The 19,368-nt window shown below is 43.3% G+C and overlaps 1 long non-coding RNA gene across 1 annotated transcript in view; it reads right to left on the bottom strand.

Annotated features, from left to right (window-relative positions):
- The window catches only part of LOC110358536 (uncharacterized), an 85,883-nt gene that overhangs the window by 44,870 nt on the left and 21,645 nt on the right, over positions 1-19,368 (bottom strand). Inside the window, exon 2 of the long non-coding RNA XR_010467119.1 lies at positions 8,356-8,443. This is a non-coding gene — a long non-coding RNA (uncharacterized LOC110358536). The remainder of the gene's footprint in view (positions 1-8,355; positions 8,444-19,368) is intronic.

Raw genomic sequence — 19,368 nt, 5'->3', positions numbered from 1 at the left:
TCCCTTATGTGTTTATTTTCAGATGTTTCTAATAATGTCTTTTGGTTGAAAAATGGCAAACTGTCAAAAATGAAAATATTTTCAGTAAAAGAGACAGTTTGCATGACTTTTTTACATGAAGTAAAAGCATTGTTCCTTTTAAGTTTGACAAAATTTCCATTTTCTCTCTTTGAAACAAAGCCTTCCAGATTTCCCCTTTAAAATTACTTGTCTATTACAAACAGTAATTTTTTAGAAAATGTCCAAATCAAAGCATGATATCTCAAAATTATTTAAATTCTATTTTCCAGAATTTAGTTTTGTGAACATTTTCACTATTCTGGCTTCTCATTCTGACTCAGAATAAGACAGGGTAAGGTAAATAAGAAAGGTTTGCAAGACAAGGAAACTATTTTCTCCCTATTCCACTGAAATGTTATCTCCTATAATACTAGGTGACTGATTAATCCTTCACATACAGGACAGGAACAGCATCCTTGGGCTCTCAGGCTTTGCAAGTCACACCTGATGTTTTTGGAGGTTGGGATGTGCAGCTCTAATTGCAGAGAGCTGGGCACTCGCTATCACCCGCTCCCATGTGAAAAGAGTAACAGGAACCAGCTCTTGCTGTGACTGCATTCCTTCAGTTAATACTGTCCTATTAAGCTTAAAAAGCACCAAATTGTGTCTCTTTCCTTGGTGGCAACATTAGGGATGCTGAAAGCTGCATCCAAAGAGAGGAGGATGCACTCTGGACACGGGTCTCTCAGGATGAAAATGTCAGGACTTTCCTGCCCATCAGGACCCAACCCTGTCAACCGGTGACTGCTTTTTATCTTTTTTTCCAGCAAAAATCTTCCTTCATTAACACTTGCCCTCACTGCTGCACTTTCAGCTTCTTCCTCAGCCGCTGGATATTTAACCCCTGTCTGCTGGAGGATATTGCCTTTTCAGCAAAATGAGGGTATTGCAATCGAAACATGGGGATTTGTTAAATTGCAGAGATAAGTCTGTAATTCATCGTCTGTAATTTCCCTAAACTGGACAGTGGGCAGATATCCATGTGCTGCCTGCTCAGCCCTTGCAAATGAACTGGCCATTTATTCTCCAAGTTTAACAGAAAACCATTTACAGAGCCTGCAGCCCGCTACATGGCTAAAATGTTCCAGACGGAGAATGTGTTAGTCACATCTATGGCTGAGTTAATTTACAATTTAGGATCCCGGGAAGGACAGACATTGAGCAGAGCTGTACCCTGTCAATCAACCTGACAGAGCGAGCTCCCTCATCAGAGTGCCCTCCAGAGATGCTTTAAGTGCTTTCAATACCAATAGGCAACGTTCACCTCTCACTTATGTCGGCCACTCCATTGGCATCAAAGGAATTGCTCTTGATTTACACCCGCCTAAGTAAAATCAAGCTCTTCAAGCTCACCACCATGTCCTGATAAAAGCACTGCAAACCTCCTAAAGAGCTTTCCTCTGGCCAGTGCTCCAGCAACACCAAATCCTGCCCAGAAAATCCAGAGAGGCAATACCCAACATTTACCCACCCATACAAGCGAGAATTTGCAATTCCCTCACTAGACTCAGCCCAGCCATGACACTACTTTGAAAACCAGTGCACAATTATTTATACACAAACCCATTTTATTCTAGCAGAAGCATCTGCAATTTCCATCCGTGGCATGGAGCTGTCAGGGGATAAATGCTCCGCTTCTAAAATTTGCACATCCATCTGCATTCCTGCACAGGGCTCACGCGGCTTGGCCAGAATTTGGACACAGGTCCTATGACCCTGGTCTAGCGAATTGTGCTGCCTCCACATCTGCTGGGAACAGTTAGATATTCTGCAGCCTCTTGCTCCTCTTCTGACTTGCTCTCAACCCAATGAAAAAGCAAAGCTTTCTCAAGATTTGCAAAAGCCCTTTCCCTGCTCCCACCTCCACCTCCAGCCCCACCAGAAAAAGAAGCACTCAGAGCCAGGAGCCACAGCCTCACACTCCGAGATTGTTAATGAGCACGTTTTCTGTAGATAATTATAGGGACTGGCATATTGAAAGCACTTAAAACATCTCATTCTTTTTAATTCATTAATTATATTGCAATTACGCAATTCTCAGGCACTCGCTGGCACTTTGGAAATCAGCCATTCTTGGGAGATAGAGCTGGGTTAGGAGCTGGTGAAAGGGGAGAGGAGAAACGTGAGGGAAGGGGTGGTGGGATAAGTCAGGGGCTCTGAAGAGAATAAGTGACTTTGCACAACATGTAACTGGAAACCAGCCCAGCTAAAACACCATTCCTGTGAGTTCCAGTTGTGTCCGCTAGCCTTAAACCTTTGTGCTACCGTTGCTGTTAATATTGTTATTCTAGACATGCTGCTGCAGATATCTGCTTAGGATGGATTTCTTTCCCCTTCTCGCACTAAAGTCCCAGCTCTACACACCTGAGGAGCTTTTTCTGAGACCAGTCAATAACATTATTGACTCAGCCTTGCTGGATACTCTGTGGACTGGATGCCCTGGCACTTATGGGGACCTTGAAAGGCTATTGCGAAAAGTCAGTGTAGATGGTCTCCTTAAAATTTCCCTTCTATTTAAAGTTCTTTGCTCCCACCTACTCAAAGGATGCAATACAGGAAAAGGATATTCCTGAGCAGTCCTGATGTTTCCCTGCTGACTGACCACTTTATGGAGGCCATTATTCATAGTAGCTATTATCAGTTTCTCCCAAACTAGGAATGGGCAAGCAAACAGACTCTCAGTGCAACATATGTCCTCAAAGCATCAAGCAAATATTAACAGGCTAAAGAGAACACACCATTCCCTGACCCTCAGAGAAGCAAGGTCCTGCTGTCAAACTCACAGGGATGCAGATCTGCAAATGCAGCCTCATCACTCTTAGGTTATAAGTGTTGCCTCTGTTGCATGGACGGGTTTCACCCAACATGCTTCCCAGCTCTGTATTGGAATAAAACCTGGCTCTGAACTCCATGATTTTCATCATCGCTCTCCAGGACATCCTTAGCATGGGCAGGCTGGAAGCCAGGAGAGCGGGGAGCACCAAAAGCACCCTCACCTCACAGACTCAACCCAGCATCCCTAGTGCTGAAACCCAGGGGTGACCTCAAATGTTCATGCCACCAGGAATTCAGGCCAAATCATTCCCCTCAACGGGACAAGCAAGACCTACACACAGCTTAAATGAGTGGAACTAGCAGGAGGGGCATTTGCCTGTGTGGCTTGATCCCAGAAGGGTTTGGTCAGACTTGCTAGTTTGTATGGAAAAGATAAAAAATTGGCCTTTTTTCTGCAGAGAAGGCAGCAGCAGGCAGAAGGCTGCCGGGGATGTAAATGCTCTGTACTGCAGCAGAGCATGGGCAGAGCTGGAAACGCTGCAGGCAGGAGGGTCACTGGTGGCCAGTCCCTGAATATACTGGAAATTTGTATTCCCTATCACTCTCATTTGTTTCTTGTGATTTTCAGAGAAAGAGAGAAATGCACAGCGGAGTTGAGAGAGCCTATTTGGCAAGGGCTGATCATGTCTCTCTCTCTTTCCCTCCTGCTCTCTCGGGATGTTCGGCCTCTGTCTGAATTGGCTAATTTTGTATTCTCCAACAACTCTGTTGGCTGTAGGGAAAGAAGAAAAAGATGGGAAGAAGAAAAAAAAAAAAAACAACCCTGATAGGAAAACCTGAATGCAGCAAGCAAAGAAAGGGGAGAAAAAGCTCTGCTTCTGTACCATCTTCAAGAGGAGAAAAACGAAACCAGAAAAGAAAAAAGGTGCTGGGATTTACCAGCAATGAGGACTTGGATCTGCTGTGATTCAAAGCAAATATTTTTCCCCTGCACGTGCCTGAGTGTGACATAGAAAGATGCAGATACAGGTGGGACGTGTGACATACATGTTTAGGCAACACGGCTTCTGCATTTGAAGCCAGATAAGAATAATCTTAAGGATAAATATATATATGTATTTGTGTTTTTCTCCGGAGCAGTAGCACTAGGACTCCTGTTAATTGCTATTTTGGCCTCATTAGAGAAAGAAACATTCGCTAAGTATATTCACACTGCAAATGGGATTCATAACAATTTGTTTGAGTCTGAAACCACTTGTACCTCCTCCTGGAGCAGAGCCAATGCCTATATTTAAACCAAAAGGCTGAGGGGAGCTGCCATTGAGGCTGGTCCTGTCTCGGTGTGTTTATTTATAGGCGGCTGCGTGCAGTTTGTTCCCTCAGTGCAGCGGGGAAGAGCGAGGTGTTTATGGGTGGCTGCATGCCGGTGTTTTGCCATGGGTTTGCTACATGTGTGTGTTGGGGTCTGTGTGCAAGCTGCATTTCTCCCTGCCCATGAAGCTGTGAGGGGTGGGGATGTGTTTGTGCATGGGCTGGTATGTCTATAGCCAAGCATCTGCATTTTTTGCATGTGCTAGAAGAAGGCACAAGGCAGGCAGAGGAACGCACTTGCAGAAGCCTGCTGGGGTTTGCTTTGCTGTTGCCAACCACGCAGTTTGATGAGGGAGATGCTGACACCTGCTTGCTGCAACACCACATCAGTCCAGACACCGAGCAGGGACAGTGACACAGCACCCTGGGCTGGGGAAAGCTGCCACCAGGAGGAAGAGCCAGCTCCAAGGATCTGCCTTCAGCTGTCAAAGCTGCCCGAGAGCAGCAAAATACCTGCGATGGCAAAATACCTGCCCTGAAAAGCATTGTTGGTCTCCATGAGCTGCACTTGCCCCTTGCAGCCTGTGTGCGTAATTCCTGGCCAAGTCAGACCACAGGTCTTTAGGGGATAGTCTGTTTTGCTGTTTTTTTAAATTAAATTTTCTTTTTTTTTTTTAAAGTCATGCCCTGGAGTCTGGAGGGCGACCCCGCAGGACACCAGGGCAGGCACAAGGCTAAAGCACTGCGGATGCTGCACAAGCCACTTCGTTGAAAACACAGAAAGCTCAAAGGCTTCTCTTCTGCTCTTGCACACTGATCACTCTTACAGAGGGATATTTTTCCCTCCAGCCCTTCCGGGGGTGGGTGATCTACGTTGGGGAACTCAGATGAAGGCATCAAAACAAGAAAGCTGCTAGAGGATGTGGCAAGGAAAAGGAGCAGCATCAATCTGATAAAGTACATCTGAACCCACGTATGACCCCGGGTGACTTTCCAATGATTGCGACTCATAACATCCGCTACAAAGAATTGCCACAGCTGAACTGAGAAAGGGCATCAACTGAGATGGATTTGATCACATCAAACCGCTGGTCTCATATAAGATAATGCTTTTCCTAAGCTGAGGGTGACACATAAAACTGGCCGCAGTTGGAGGAGCAGAGACTCCAAAATAATTGCGGTGGTGAAAGACGGTGCTGCAGGAAGGGTCCGTACAGCAGCCTGAGTGTGGGAGCTGGTCAGCTCATTGCCATCAGAAAGTCTTTAAAAGCTGAGTTTTCACCTAAAGAGATTGTCTCTCTTTTCCAGAGAGTGTTTTGCTCACTTGATGTTTTTAATTATTTCTTTTCCTCAGGCAACCAGAAAGCCTGAGGATCAACAAGTCTCTGTTCTCAGCAGTACTCAGACAAGCACTGGGAGAGTTTCCATTTGTCTTCTTATTTTTTATGGCGTCTCTGAACAGATGTATCTCGATCAAATTCGGTTAGCTTTTTCTGACAACAAAAAATTGTTGCTTTTTTTTTTTTCCTCTTTTTACCCTCTGGAAAGTGATGAAGATTATTTTTCATTGTTGAAATATTTCAGAAGAGTAAAAGAAAGAGAGAAAAGGAGGGCAGGGGAAAGCCACAGTATTTTTTTACCATGTCAGTTAGTTTTAAACTGAAATCTATCCTAAGCAGAGTCTGGAGGCTACTATATCTATGACTACATCTGCCTCCATCAACTCTACACTGTAGGTGGGATTTAACCAGTTTTATAAAGGAAGATGTAGAAATGTTAAAAAAAACCCTGAAATTTTAAAGAGCTTTGCATTAAAAATTCAGATTTGAATTTATAAATCCATTCACATAAAAGACACAAGAATTTTGCCTCCTCTTTACCTACAGCTCTGCTATTGCTGGAATAGATTTTATTCCAGCGTTTCTCAGCCAGGGTATGTGGGATGTTCCCCAGGGTGGGACATACAACAACACCTACACCAGTAGAGGAGGTTAATTCAGCATCACAGAGGGATTGTGTGCAGCCCCTGTGGGCTGATGGTGCTTTGTTAGAGCCCTGGGAGAGCCCTAATGGGTTCAAGGAGAAAGACCATCCAGCAAGGCTGAGCATGGAAAATCATGGTGATTTCTCCACCTAAAGCAATTTTCAGGAAGCACAGAGTCAGCTCTTTAAATCCACCATCTCCACACACACCCATGGCAATGCAAACTCCAGGCAAACGGTGCCTGTTGGGTTTGGAGAGCAGCTCTTTACTTCTGGTTCTAGTTCCCATCACCTTCCACCACCTCCCCAGCCAGGAGATCTCTGAGGGATCACCACCTGGATCTAGGGATACCAAAACTGCATGAAACTTCATCAGCCAGCAGCTCCAATGTTGGCCACCATAGCTCTTGAGACGATTAACTGTCAAGTAGTTTATATTTGGGCAGATCACAAAGCATTTAGTGAGACCTTATTCACACTCCAATAAACTGGAGACCCTATAGAAGGAATTCTGTATGAACCTCTGTATGAACGACTCAATCCATTCTGTATAATTTCCATCAGAAAGGCATTTTGCTACCAGAAAGTTTTGATCAAGTGTGGTGGGTTGACCACCTGGATGCTGGGTACCCAACCAAGCCCTTCCATCACTCCCCAACTCCTCATCAGAACAAAGGAAAGAAAATATAACCCAATACACCAAGTCACACTCTGTCCTGGGCATATCCACCTTATAACAGGACTCAAACCAGTGAAGATGGTAGAACGCACAGTAACTCCACCTGTAACTGTGCATTTAACTCTATTAAGCTGTTTCAAAGAGCCTGGTCTCACAGATCGGTAACTCAGTTTCCCCATAAAGAAGTATGAAGAGAGAAAAAAGCTTCCACACAGACAGCCCTGGGGTAAAGAATAAATACATGTCACAGAGACATGGCCTGGCACATGAATGATTATTATCATTGCAGATACACAGACGTGCTGTTACTTTAAAACATGATTTTTTTTTACATGCAGCTAGCCCGTGGAAATCTGCTGCACTCACTAAAAGGAGGCAACACTTCCAAAGGGGGTAATTCAACACCTCTAGAGTTATAATTGTTTCCAAATGCAACATCTTTATCCTATAACACAAATAAACACTTGCTGGTAATGGTGTGCTTTGTTAATTACAATGATTCTTAAAGTCTGCCCTAAATATGCATTATATTACAGCGACAATATTATAAATGAGCATCGAGTGACATTCATATCACCTATTAATAGCTGGAGGGTTTTGGCAGGTGGGATTCTGGGATTTATGCAAATGAGGAATGTGTTCCATTAGAATTTCAGTGGATCTCTTCTGTAAACTTCTGCTGTGCTGAATTAATGTCTACAGTGCATTTCTTTTTTTTTTAAAAAAAAGAGGAAGCCACTTACATATATTATAGGGAGATAATGAATTATTATTATTCAAAATGTAGGTTTGTTGCACTCATTTGCATATAATGTTTAATTTTTACAGAATATTTCATTCTAATGCATGCAAAAATGATCAAAAAAACTCCCCAAATATGCTAATGTAAATTCTATTGCAACTACATTGCAGCCTTTATTTCTGGGACTTTATTATAAAACATTAAAAAAAGAAAGCTCAACATTAAGATAATCTTTTAAAAATATGGCAATTGTTCTGATTTAAGTGCTGGGTGAAACTCCTCACACATCTCCAATTACTGGAAAACCTTGGACGAAAATACCTTTGTTCTGGTGTGATAGGAATCCCAATGAAATCAAGAAAAAGTCATCCAGGGATGTAATTGGATTTTTTTTGTTTTAATTTGCAATAGGTGGTGTGTTGGGAGCCACTGATGAGCAGCTCAGCTGGGTTCTCCTGCAGGTGTGGGAGTGCTCGGGGAAAGCCCCAGACCCAACACGTCCTGAGGACCATGACCCTGGTCTCCATTAGGATCAGTCTTTTCCAATTTGTGTCAAAGGAATTTCATCATACACCTCAAGACAGACAATTCAGACACATTCATTAGCTAAAGATATGTTTCTATGTCCCAGCCTCATCATCAAGCCCTCAGTGGTTCCCCGCTTGTCATTCCTGAGCATCTGATAACAAACCTATAATGGATGATGCTGTAAGGTCCCCATCCACTATTGCTACATCTTCACTGCTAAAGCCAAATCCTATTAAAATAAACCCAGCCCAGGAACAAGCAGTGGAGCAAACCCTACCTGCCCTGCTCAGGGTTGTATCCAGATGCTGTAGCGTTTGGCACAGGTCTCCTCATCTCCTCCAACTTCTGTGGGTTCCCTTGTCACTCTGCAATTCAGAGGTGAGAGCAGAGTTTGGGATTAGCGCTGTGCATCATTCATGGTCCATCCTTCTTGCTTTTATTTAAATCTCCCTATCATTTATAATGGTTGCAATTAAGTACCCTGCTCTGGATTTACACACATGGACACACATTAATCTAAGGAAAACTAAAACAATCCCTGTCAGTCCATATCTAAATGTCATCTTTTTTTTTTCTCTCCATAGAGTTCACTGACAGGTCTGTGTTTTGAGAGCCTATCTTTAGACATCTGCTGCTGAAAACCTTCTTTCTATGTATATAATTAAAGACATTATTTTACAGCATTCACATTTTTACAATCCGGTATCATTTCTGTACGTAAAAGCTTCGGTACTTCCATCTCTCCCTTATTGCATTACACTTGTTTAAGTTCAGTAGTTCTTATTCTGGGAATAATACCAGCGGCCATTCTGCAGCCACAATTATTAAGCTAGGGCCTATAAAAGGAGATGAGTTTTGGATTGTGCCTATAAATGATGATATGTGGGTTTCTAATGCTTTTCACTGACTAGAAGTCCTAGTTTAGAGGAAGTCTACAGAAAACAACCTGCACCCCTGGCCTGGGTTGATATTAAAGGCCAGAAAAGCCTTATTCTGGGCACACTTGTAACAGAGAAATGTGAGACAACAGCTCTTCATTACATCAGCCCTCCCTGTTCCAGGCATTAGAGGAGGACTAGGGAACAATACACGGGAAATTAAATATGCTGAGGAGGTCTAACCAGGGAACAATACTCATGTTAGACTTGTAAACAAGAGAGTGGGAGAAAGAATAGAGACTGCCATACATGACAATGTCTGAGAGCAGAGTGATCATAGATGTTAAACAAACAGCACATCATAATGATATTTGTTTGAGTTCACAATATGGATTCTATTCATGTCACAGCTGTCATGAACTTATATCTTTATTTATTCGGAAAGGGTATATGCCTAAAGCATGCTAAGTATATCTGGGAGTGGTGAAATATAAAGGAAAGATTTAGAAAGGTTGTGGTTTCTTTTCCAATGAAGGGAATGTTTTCAGAGCAGAATACTTTCATATAGATGTTTTTTTCTATAGTTGAGCACATAAACCAAAAAATGTATGTTAAAAGACACTTCTTTCCTAAGTGAGACTTTCTCCTCCAGATCCCTGAGCCCAGCCCCTGTTGACCCACTCTGGGCACTGTCATCCCAGAGCCCCCACCTCGCAGCCCTGGCATCCCAGGGGAGCGAAGCACCTGGAGAGGAGCGTGCTCACCACCTGCAGGGTTCCTCCACCCCAGCACTATTCCCTTAATCAATCATTAACGAAGCGGTAGCTGGGGATTGGGTTTCTCCCCAGCTGAGCGCAGCTGAGGCTCCTGCCCTGTCCTTTGTTTTGAGAGCATCAGCACTCTCAAGTGCTTCGAACAGATAATCCTGTTTGCTTTAACCTTGCTGTAAGTGCTCGGTTGCTGCCTTGTTTTTTCCTCCGTGCTGACAGGTTCTGGCCTGGTATTCCAGGCCTGTTATTATATCCCTGAACTCTCTGTTCAGGGGCAAACACATGGAAATAGGGGGAGAACAGGGGGTGTCTTGCTGACAGGTGGGGGGGATGACTACCAGCCTCGCTGTGCCAGGGAGCATCAGTGTTAAAGTGATTAATTTCTCTTCTCCATTACTCTAAATTAGCTAAACAAATCCCTCGCTAGGGCTGTCATATTGATGTTCAGCATGCAAATTGGTTCTAATGAGCAGGGCACCGCAAGCTGGTAAATCAATGGGTTCTGATGCTCAGGTCCTGCACCCAGTACTGTGTGAAAGCGGAGGGACCAGGGGGCAGGAGGCAAACACCCCCAGGGAACCCCAGGATAAGATCTACTCAAAACACCTTGGTATGCAAAAAAACAGAAAACATCTCCTGGCAAGTGAAACATAGAAAGTTTCATGGTGAGAAGGATGGGGGTGCGTGTTTTTTTTTCCAAATGGAAATGACTCAGCTGTGCTTTGCGAGTTCAACCCAAAGCACAGTGCCCTCAGTTACATTTGATTTCACCTCCCTGAGTGCAAAATCCTAGCAACAAAAATCTATCCAACCTTCTCCAGAAGATTCAGTGAAAGGGGTTTTTCAGCAAATACAAATGGCATTTTCAGCTGAACCCATTTCTGTGTTTTCTACAGAAAACAGAGATTTCTATATTAATTGTTAGATTGTTCAAAACAAAAGCTTTTCAGCTAAAAAGCAAAAACGTCCTGCTGTTTGCATTTTTTGGTTAACAAAATATTATTACTTCCCATTGGAAAACAAACAAATAAAACCTTTGCCCTCAATCAGGTCTATTTCCCCACTGACTTCCTGAAGGAATCACTTCTCTGACCTCCAGATCACTGAGCAACCCTGGAAGGATCACAGCAGCTTCTCTGCCTTCTTCTCTCCCAAGTGGGATCACATACACACTCTTTGTAGAACTTCAACCTCCAGCAGGATTCAAGCATGTGCTTCAGGTCTAACATGATAAAGCTTTTGGTTTCATAAGTAATGATTTCAGGAGATGCTTTTGTGGTTTCAAGCTGAGATCACTGGGTGGGGCGGAGCAGAAGATTTTCAGAGGATGCAGATGAGCACTAGGTGGGAATTTCAGATGCTCGTGCTGCACCCTGGGCACACTGCTGGCTTGAGCATCTTTGAAAGTCTTAGTGGGTGTCCACTGGTATTGTTTGGCACTTATTGCCTTTGAGTACCTATTCTGAGTGTATTGAAATGCCCTTTTGGGTTAGCAATTATTCTTCAAGTGATATAATTTCTTGAGTATTCAGGCAGCAACACAGAATTTATGAAAGTGTTTGAAAATTTTTAATGTGTCAGCATGGGAAGTATGTTATTCATTATTCATTGATCTTTTTCTTTTACCCCCCTCCCCACCTTTCCTGTTCAGAAGCATCATGTGTTGCACTTGACCAACCATAATGAATAATGAATTACTAGCAAACAGTCTAAAGCAAACAGTAGAAGCCAATAGGTTGAAAAATTATTTGTCCAACCTATTTGGTGAATACTTCAAAATAATAAACCCCTTTGTATAAATCAGGATCAGTTCACGACGAGTTTGCTAACTGGACTAAGGCTCTGGTTCAACAGTGTTAAGCATATCCTGGAGTCAACAGGATTTTCATTTGTGCATATAATTAAGTGGTTAAAAAGTTAAGTAACTTGTTGATTCAGAGCCTGGCTTCTTAATGAAATCGCTGACAACAAATAGTCCCATACTTCTTAATGAGGCAAAACCTCAATGCTTACTCTTTGGAAGAACAGTAAGAGAAACAAACAAAGAAAAGCAACCAAACCAACCACCAAAACAAAATGCAACCAAACAAAACAGAAAAAAAAACCACTTCTGTATGTTTTCCATAAAACTCAAAGACTTTGCCACTCTAGCGCAGCACTCAGACTGTGTTGGCATCTGGGACAGACTAGACCACGCTTCCTACCCAGCATATTTGTGATGATGGTTGAAAAACATCCACTCTCTCTCTCTGGACTGGTAAAACACAGAATTGATCTTGTTCAGCCCTGGGGCACTGAAGCTGGGATCCTGGTAACAGTAATTCCCTGTTCTTCAGTTACACAGGCAGCCTGTCCTACAGAAAGAGCCTGGAAGGCTCCGTGATGAGAAGTCAACACACAAATTCATCAGCCCTGGGGGAGCTGATGGTTCAGAGGAAACGCTTCAGGTGCTTTGTCCAGCGTATCCATCCTGGTGTTTGATCTGAGACCCCCAGAGTCTTCTGGCCCTTGAGAATGTGTTTAAGCCCACAGAGCAGCCAGAGCCTTGTAAGGAACTTCTGTTTTACAATGTTACCTAAGAGAGACTTTTTTGTTGTTTTGAAATTGTCAACGTGCTTTTAAATATAAGAAAAAAGGACAACAATGAGCCTTACTTTGGTTAAGATACTTCAAACAGGCAGGTGCTGTTTTTTTAAAGCAATCTTTCCTAAATAATTACTTTTTAAAAAGGTTGAATATTAACTTTTTTTTTTTAATAGAGAAGTTATGACCAACATTATTTATCAACTGATGTACCTGTTCCTGTGTGATCCTGTTGCCGTGAGTACTGCTGTTATATTTATTAATCACTCTGTCAGAAATGGTTATGTCAGCAAAGACAATGCAGATCCCTCTGGACGATACTCATCTCCTGAAGTTCTGAACTCTGCTATTCAAATTTTAGAAGAAATAACCAGCCTTCTGGTGCATATATCATAATCATCAGCTAGTCACTTATTAGAACTCCATGGAAAGATCTGACTTCTGTGGATTTCAGTGGACACAAATATAAAATTGTTAGAAATTCCCAATGTAACTCCAGATAGTCTTCTGTACTCAGAGAACCCAAACAGCTTTCTCTGACAACAGCTCAGAAAAAACCTCCTATTTTATTAATTTTTTTCTCCTATAAAAATTTCCATTACAAAAGCATTATTATAAAACCTCTGGGAATATATATATATATTTTACTCACACACATGCATGCAGAAGTTTTTCTTCTGAGTACCTGAAGACCTTTCAGCAAACCTTGGCAAGAACAGCCAAGTCTGGACAAAACAAGAGAGTCCTTTGGGACCAGTCTGAATTCTGTTCCTGAGCCAAGATCAGCCACTGCAGCTCAGGTAGGAATCCAAAGAGAAATTCATGTCCTTGTGAAACTGTGATTAAACATTCAGCATCTCCAAGAGGAAAACCAAAACAAAACAGCAAAGCTACATTTCTTTTCGGACTCTGTTCAAATAAAGAATCCTTTCGTGGCAAGGTAGAATTCCTTACAGATTCTGTGGGAGTAGAATATGTTCTCCTTACGTAAGATGCAAGAAGGAGAAGGATTATGTCCACTATAAAATAATGGTTTCACATTTGATTATGGCCTAGCAGGTTCCTGAGGATCCCACAAAAACTGGAGGGGTCTTATACGTTCCATTTGTTGCAGATGAGAAGTCACATTTCCCATGGGGAGGCCGTGTTTGTCTAGGAAATGTGGCTCTGGAAGCCAACAGATGGCATTCGTAGAGCTGCTCTGCCAAGGCAGCCTTGCAAACGCCACCACCTCTGCCAGCTGGTAGCCAGACCTTAGAGGCAGATGTCACCAATTAGCAGAGATCCCCACTCCTCAGCCACTGGCTGGATTTGTGATGCATGAGATCAATGCATGACAACAAAGAAAGACTTGTCCAAAGTCCTTCACAGGCCACCAGCAATACTCTTAGACAGTAAAGCACAAGCTGCTTGAAGAGGTCAGTGCAGCTGGACCAAACCTGCTTTTCTTTCAAAACAGGCATTTGTTTAATCCCAGTCTTTTAATTTAAACATGTCATTTAACTGAAATTTTTGTGCAAGGTGAAATTTCTGGTCAGAAACAGATGATGATTGCCAGAAATGGTTAAAATAAAGAAGCAGGAGATGAAGATCAGAAACCATGTTGCCTACTAGGACTTCAGTTTAGGAGCTCATCCCAACAGCCTGTTGGCTATTAATGGCTATTTCTATAAAATTTTAGTCCTTTCACCAGAGAAAAATTGCTCTACATGGGAAACACAAGATAAACATCCACAGCTTTTAAGGACATTTCAGCACTGCAATCACTTTGGACACTGAGGTTCCTTCAGATATTTCTTTCTATGGCAAGAACACAGAACTTCCCCAAATTAACTTACAAAAGTAATCTTTCCTGGCAATGGTTCTGAGGCAGAGCCTTTGGAAAACCACAGATACAAACTTGCTAACTTAGCAAGTCCTTAAGCAGCCACAGTTTCATAGTACTTCTCATATCTAGGCAGACAGAGAGGAGGTGACACCAATAACTGGACTGTCATCGAAAAGAAAGAGCAGGTCCTAATGCCACACAGCGTGACAAAGAGAACTGTGGCTGTGTACTGTGAATTCTTGGGGACAACAGAAGCCCTCACTGTCAGTGCATCACGAAGCACAAAATGGAGACTGCTCTCAGTTGGGTCCTTTAGCTGTCATGGTAAAATAACTTTCAGACAGGGAACTCAGCAGAGTTTCTGTTAGATGGACTGATGGGGAAAAACTCCTGAAAACACTGCAGGTATAAAGGACTTCACTATGGCTCTTGGAAGAGTTACCATTAGAAGTGGTAACCACATGGTGCCCATGGAAAGAGCTTGCTATAGTGGCCACTTCCCTGAACTCTAAAAGACTAAGCTGAAGGACTGCTCAAATAAGAAAATGTGTATACATACCATTTCTAAGCATGCTGCTGCCCAAGATCAAAAGAAATTGGAGTTCAAATGAGTTTATAATGGCAAATAATCCCAGGAAAATTCTTTCCAGCAACTTCTTCTACCTTCCCAAAAGTTAATAGCAAACAAAGCATCAATGGAGTCAAGCAGGGTCTGAAAAATCCAAACCACCTGGTCTAAGAGGCTTTGCTGATGATGAGCAGCTGGCACTAATTGGGGTAATAATTGAGAGGAGAGCAGGACAGCCAATATATGATGGACTTTCTCACCTCTGATCCCAGATCAGAGATAATACTTTGTCTTGGAACATTTATTGGACTGTGGATCAGTAGTATCCAAAAAGGAAATTACTTAAAGAAGAAGGGTTTCTAAATACTGCAAGCCATTGAGCTAAGAGATCTCCAGGAAGGATTAGAAAAAATGAAGGATTATCCAAGAAAGCAAGAGAGCCTGTTGAAAGGTTGTGTTTTTGGGGTGTAAAATAGCTTCTGACTCATTTAGAAGTGAAAGCTGTTCCTCTGTGGACTACATTGCAAATGAATCAGGGAGTTTTTGTTCTGTCAGTGTGTGTACACCACCTGGCACAGTGGGCTCTGTGCTGTGTTTGAGCGGGTTAGAGAAATGAACATTTGTTTTCCATTATGTTCTATTTTAGGGGGTTTTTAAAGAGACACAAAAAAATCAATTAAATTCGATGTAAGTGGAAGAGATCTACATCTGACCTCTCTCTACTGCAATATAGAACTGGTTAATCCATTGGAGTCAAAGGAAACAACCTTGTGAAGTAAATGGGCTCAAAATATGACCTGATGTTAGTGTGCTGGGGGTTGGGATTGTTCTGGAATGACATCAATGTACTAAAGAAAACAGTGCCAATTAAGTACTCTGAATCAATTTACATACCCATGGCGTTACCTTTGACATATGCTTTCAAAAGTACCCTTGAGATGACTGTTTTCCCTTGTGATGGACAGTTTCCAAGCATATTTATTTAGATATGATGAACTTGAATATCACAAGGAGGTGGAGCTGTTGTGTGCTCTGATAGATGCTTTCCAGACAACAAGTTAGATTTTTTCTTTCCCTCTCTTGCTTCCTTACAGTCACAGTAAATGAAATTCCTTGTGTGGCCATTACAATATAAGTTTAAGCCATGAGCCATACGATGTGACTTTACTGAAAAATTGGAGACCTGAGAATTTCCCAACAGCCTGCCTGGATTTAGATTAGAGCACACCGCCATCGGTGACATAATATTCCAGTCACACTAAATCATTTCAGCAGGAATGCAGCTTGCTAGATACCTACAGAGATTTTCATAATTTTGTTCTTGTATGGCAATGTACCATTGGTGACATCAGATTCAGCTCTAAGGCAGACCTGGAGTTAACCAGGTAATAGGAGCTACACAAGTGCTTTATTTTGTTCTTTTGCTATATGTTCTGCATATGCCTAACATGGGCCCCTTGCTTCTGCATGGGAGGGAAAGCTGCAAATAAGTGGAGACTGAGCAAGTAGAGAGTGAAAGGGAGTTTGAGGTGTAACATGGGAGGAAAAGGAGAAGCAAAGACTGGGTGAATTTGCTCTCAGGTGATGTTGAAGGGTTGTCATCTCTATCCCATTTCTGGATTCACTGGGTGGTCAGAGCTGGTATCAGTGAACTGTATTGGGGAAGGGAATTTGAGAGGGTACAACCTCAGCCCATCGATGTGTGTGCTCTTATGGGAAAAGCTCGCGTGCTTGTTTGGAAGAGCATGGAAAAAAGATGTCCCAGGTGAGATACAAGGCTATGAGGCTCCCTCTTACCATTCCCACTGCAGGCCCCTCAGGAGAGTCGTTACCTCCAATTTAGTTCCCTGAATGTCAGCAGAAAGGCTGTAATCATTTGTTTGGCAGAGGCAGGGCAGCCCAGGACGTTGGTGGGACCTGTCAGGGTGTCACTTCATCTCCCGCACACGTTGTTAGAGGCTGACAGCAGCTTGCCGTTACCATTGCAGGGCCAATTATCCCTGTGTTGCAGGAATAAGCCCCACTTGGCACCCCCCTTCCTCATCCCCTTGCCCTTCTGCTATGGATCATTAAAATAATTTTACACACACACGTGCAGCTGCTCAGCTCAGTGGATTAAGCCCGTCCCAGCTCTGCGTTCCTCAACCCTCTCACCACAAGCAGGAGTACTGTAAGGTGGCAGGGAAAGATGTATTTTTTTTATATATATTTTAGAAATCATGAGATATTAAAGGCTTGTGTTTCCCCCTGGGTTTAATTACACTGAATGCATTTAAACTCCTCCAATAGGTAGTAAATCTCTGAAAATCTGCAGAACAGAAGAGGTTTCACCACCTTCTACACAAGCAGGGGGGACGTAGTTCTTCATCCCAGATGGATTTCTCCAGTGTATAGAGAGGGGGTTCCTACCAACTTTTGGGTCTTGGTGTTCTTCATTCTACATCAGAATGTTGGCAAATGTTTGGAATTCCATGTCACTGACCATACAGTCCTTTGCCTCTTGGCTACTTGCTCCCAGCCCTGAGGTGTTCAGGCAGCCATGGCTCTTCATGGCCAACCCACAATCCTCTGCTTTGGGTATCTCGGGTCTGTCACCCACCTACATTGCCCACCAGCCTGAGGGATGAGCTGTGCTCCATGCCCAGGTTGCTTTTCTACCTCCGTCTCACATTTCCACTGTCCACATGTAGCTGATGTCTGTGCTAAGATTGCTATTCAGGACAAACCCTCTTCCGCTTATTTGTAAACTACTTGGTCTCTGGGAATCTCAGCCACACTATGTTCTCCTTCACCCTATCCAACTGTACCATCTTTCTCTTTGGTTTTTCCCCTTTTTCATTTTTTTCCTCTCCACTTTTGTAAAACAACTTAAATGTCATCTTTCTGCAATTACCCACAGAAGAGAGAAATGAATAGGAACATTCCCACAGGGGTCTCTGTCTTAAATGAGGCTTTTGTTGTTATAAATTGTTACTCAAAGCCGTACAAGCCTTTGGAATCACTCACGTGTTCCTGGTAACTTGATGCAGGGGGCTTTGAATTCAGAGAGCTTGTTTGGAGTCTGCTAGCTTTTCTGGAGATATGAAATCTGAACGTATTAATTCACAGCAACCGCTTTTACTTAACGCTGTGTGCCGCCTTGCCAGGCACAGGTGACTTGGCATTGTGCCCACCACAGCCAAATGACTAAATCAGGGAGAAAACACAGTAGTGGGGCTTCCAAATCTCCCCTAGTGCCTTTGAATCCCAACTACCCTGTTTTAGGACAGATGTTTCCCATCCCAAGAGGTGCAATATTGTCTAGTAATAAAAGCAAAAGGACCTGGCTTGAGGAAGGTTCAGGTGTCCCTTTGCTGTTATGCTGATTTTTAAGCCTCCTTTGGGTAAAGGGCTGCACCACCCCTTCCCATGTCTCAGTTTTCCCATCAGAAGGGTGAGACAGTGGACAGTCTTCCCAATGCATGGCAGAGAGATATCAAGAGGATTGACACAAAATTATTTAAATCCCCCTCTTGAAGGTTGGGAGAAACCTAAGTGCTGGCTAAACTCCACAGTGAGCTGCAATCCTTGCTTGCAGCACCTGGACAGAAAGAGTTATGGGAGGACTAAGCTCAGAAAGAGAGCTTATTGGTTTATTTTTAGCCCCTCCTGCAAGATTTAGGGGTGGGAGGATAAACACTGAGCTTCGAATGGGGTTATGGAGAGAAATCCCAACAGCTGCTCAAAGCTGAGCAGTTACATTCCTGCACGAGCTCCCACATGCATTGCTCTGGACCTTGGGATGCTCGGTCCAGAAAGCCAAGACCCATAGAGCACATAAGCCCAAAGCAGGACCAGAGAGTCCCTTGGGAATGTGGGCAGCAATCTTTGCCCACTACTGCCAGGTCATATATTTATTTTCTGCTCCTGAGGAAGGAAACGAACGGAGCCTGGGTGCAAAGCACTGATATAGCCAGAGCGGCAATGCCAAGTTAAGCTGCCAGCCAGAATTAAACTGTATAATGAGGGTGTCAGTCACTTTTGCAAAGCTTGGGGAGGTGAGAGGGAAGGAAGGCAGCCTGGCTGTCATACCACACAGGCACACACCCATTTCTCCTTCCTCTCTTTGTGCCTCTCTGCGTCACAGAAAGAAAGAAACAAAACCTAGTGCATCTTCCCAAACAGATCACAAAATCAGCATCCTTTGAAAAAAGGGCTAAAAAAGATATTAAACTTTAAATACCATTTCTTTCCACACTGCTAAGCAGCTTATTTATCACAGCATGAGCCCACCTTAAGAGCTGTGACGACAGAAAGCTCCGCTGGTAATTACTGCAGGGAGCCAGCAGGCATGAATGAGTCACCAGAACAGCAGACAAGGTAAGGGGAGACAGACAGACAGGGAACAAGGGCCAGCCAAGCATGGTGCCTTGAAACCCTCTTGGGAAGATATATGTGCTGGTACATCTTCTCTGCCCCTTGCCAGGAACCATCTCGCCCCACAGACTGATGCTATTGGAGCTTTCTCAAAGGAGCATCCTCAGATATAGGTCAATGCCTTGGGTATGTGGTTCTGACTTGCCAGGGGAAAACGAAGCTCTCTTGTGAAAAGGGTCCTCAGCCGGGTTGGTCTGTGCATGCGTCCAAACTGTGCCCTTCAGAAATGGTGCTGAGCAAAGTTACC

This window comes from Columba livia, chromosome 19, assembly GCF_036013475.1.
Source record: "Columba livia isolate bColLiv1 breed racing homer chromosome 19, bColLiv1.pat.W.v2, whole genome shotgun sequence".
Lineage (NCBI taxonomy): Eukaryota > Metazoa > Chordata > Aves > Columbiformes > Columbidae > Columba > Columba livia.
This window is presented reverse-complemented; position numbering and strand designations above follow the sequence as displayed.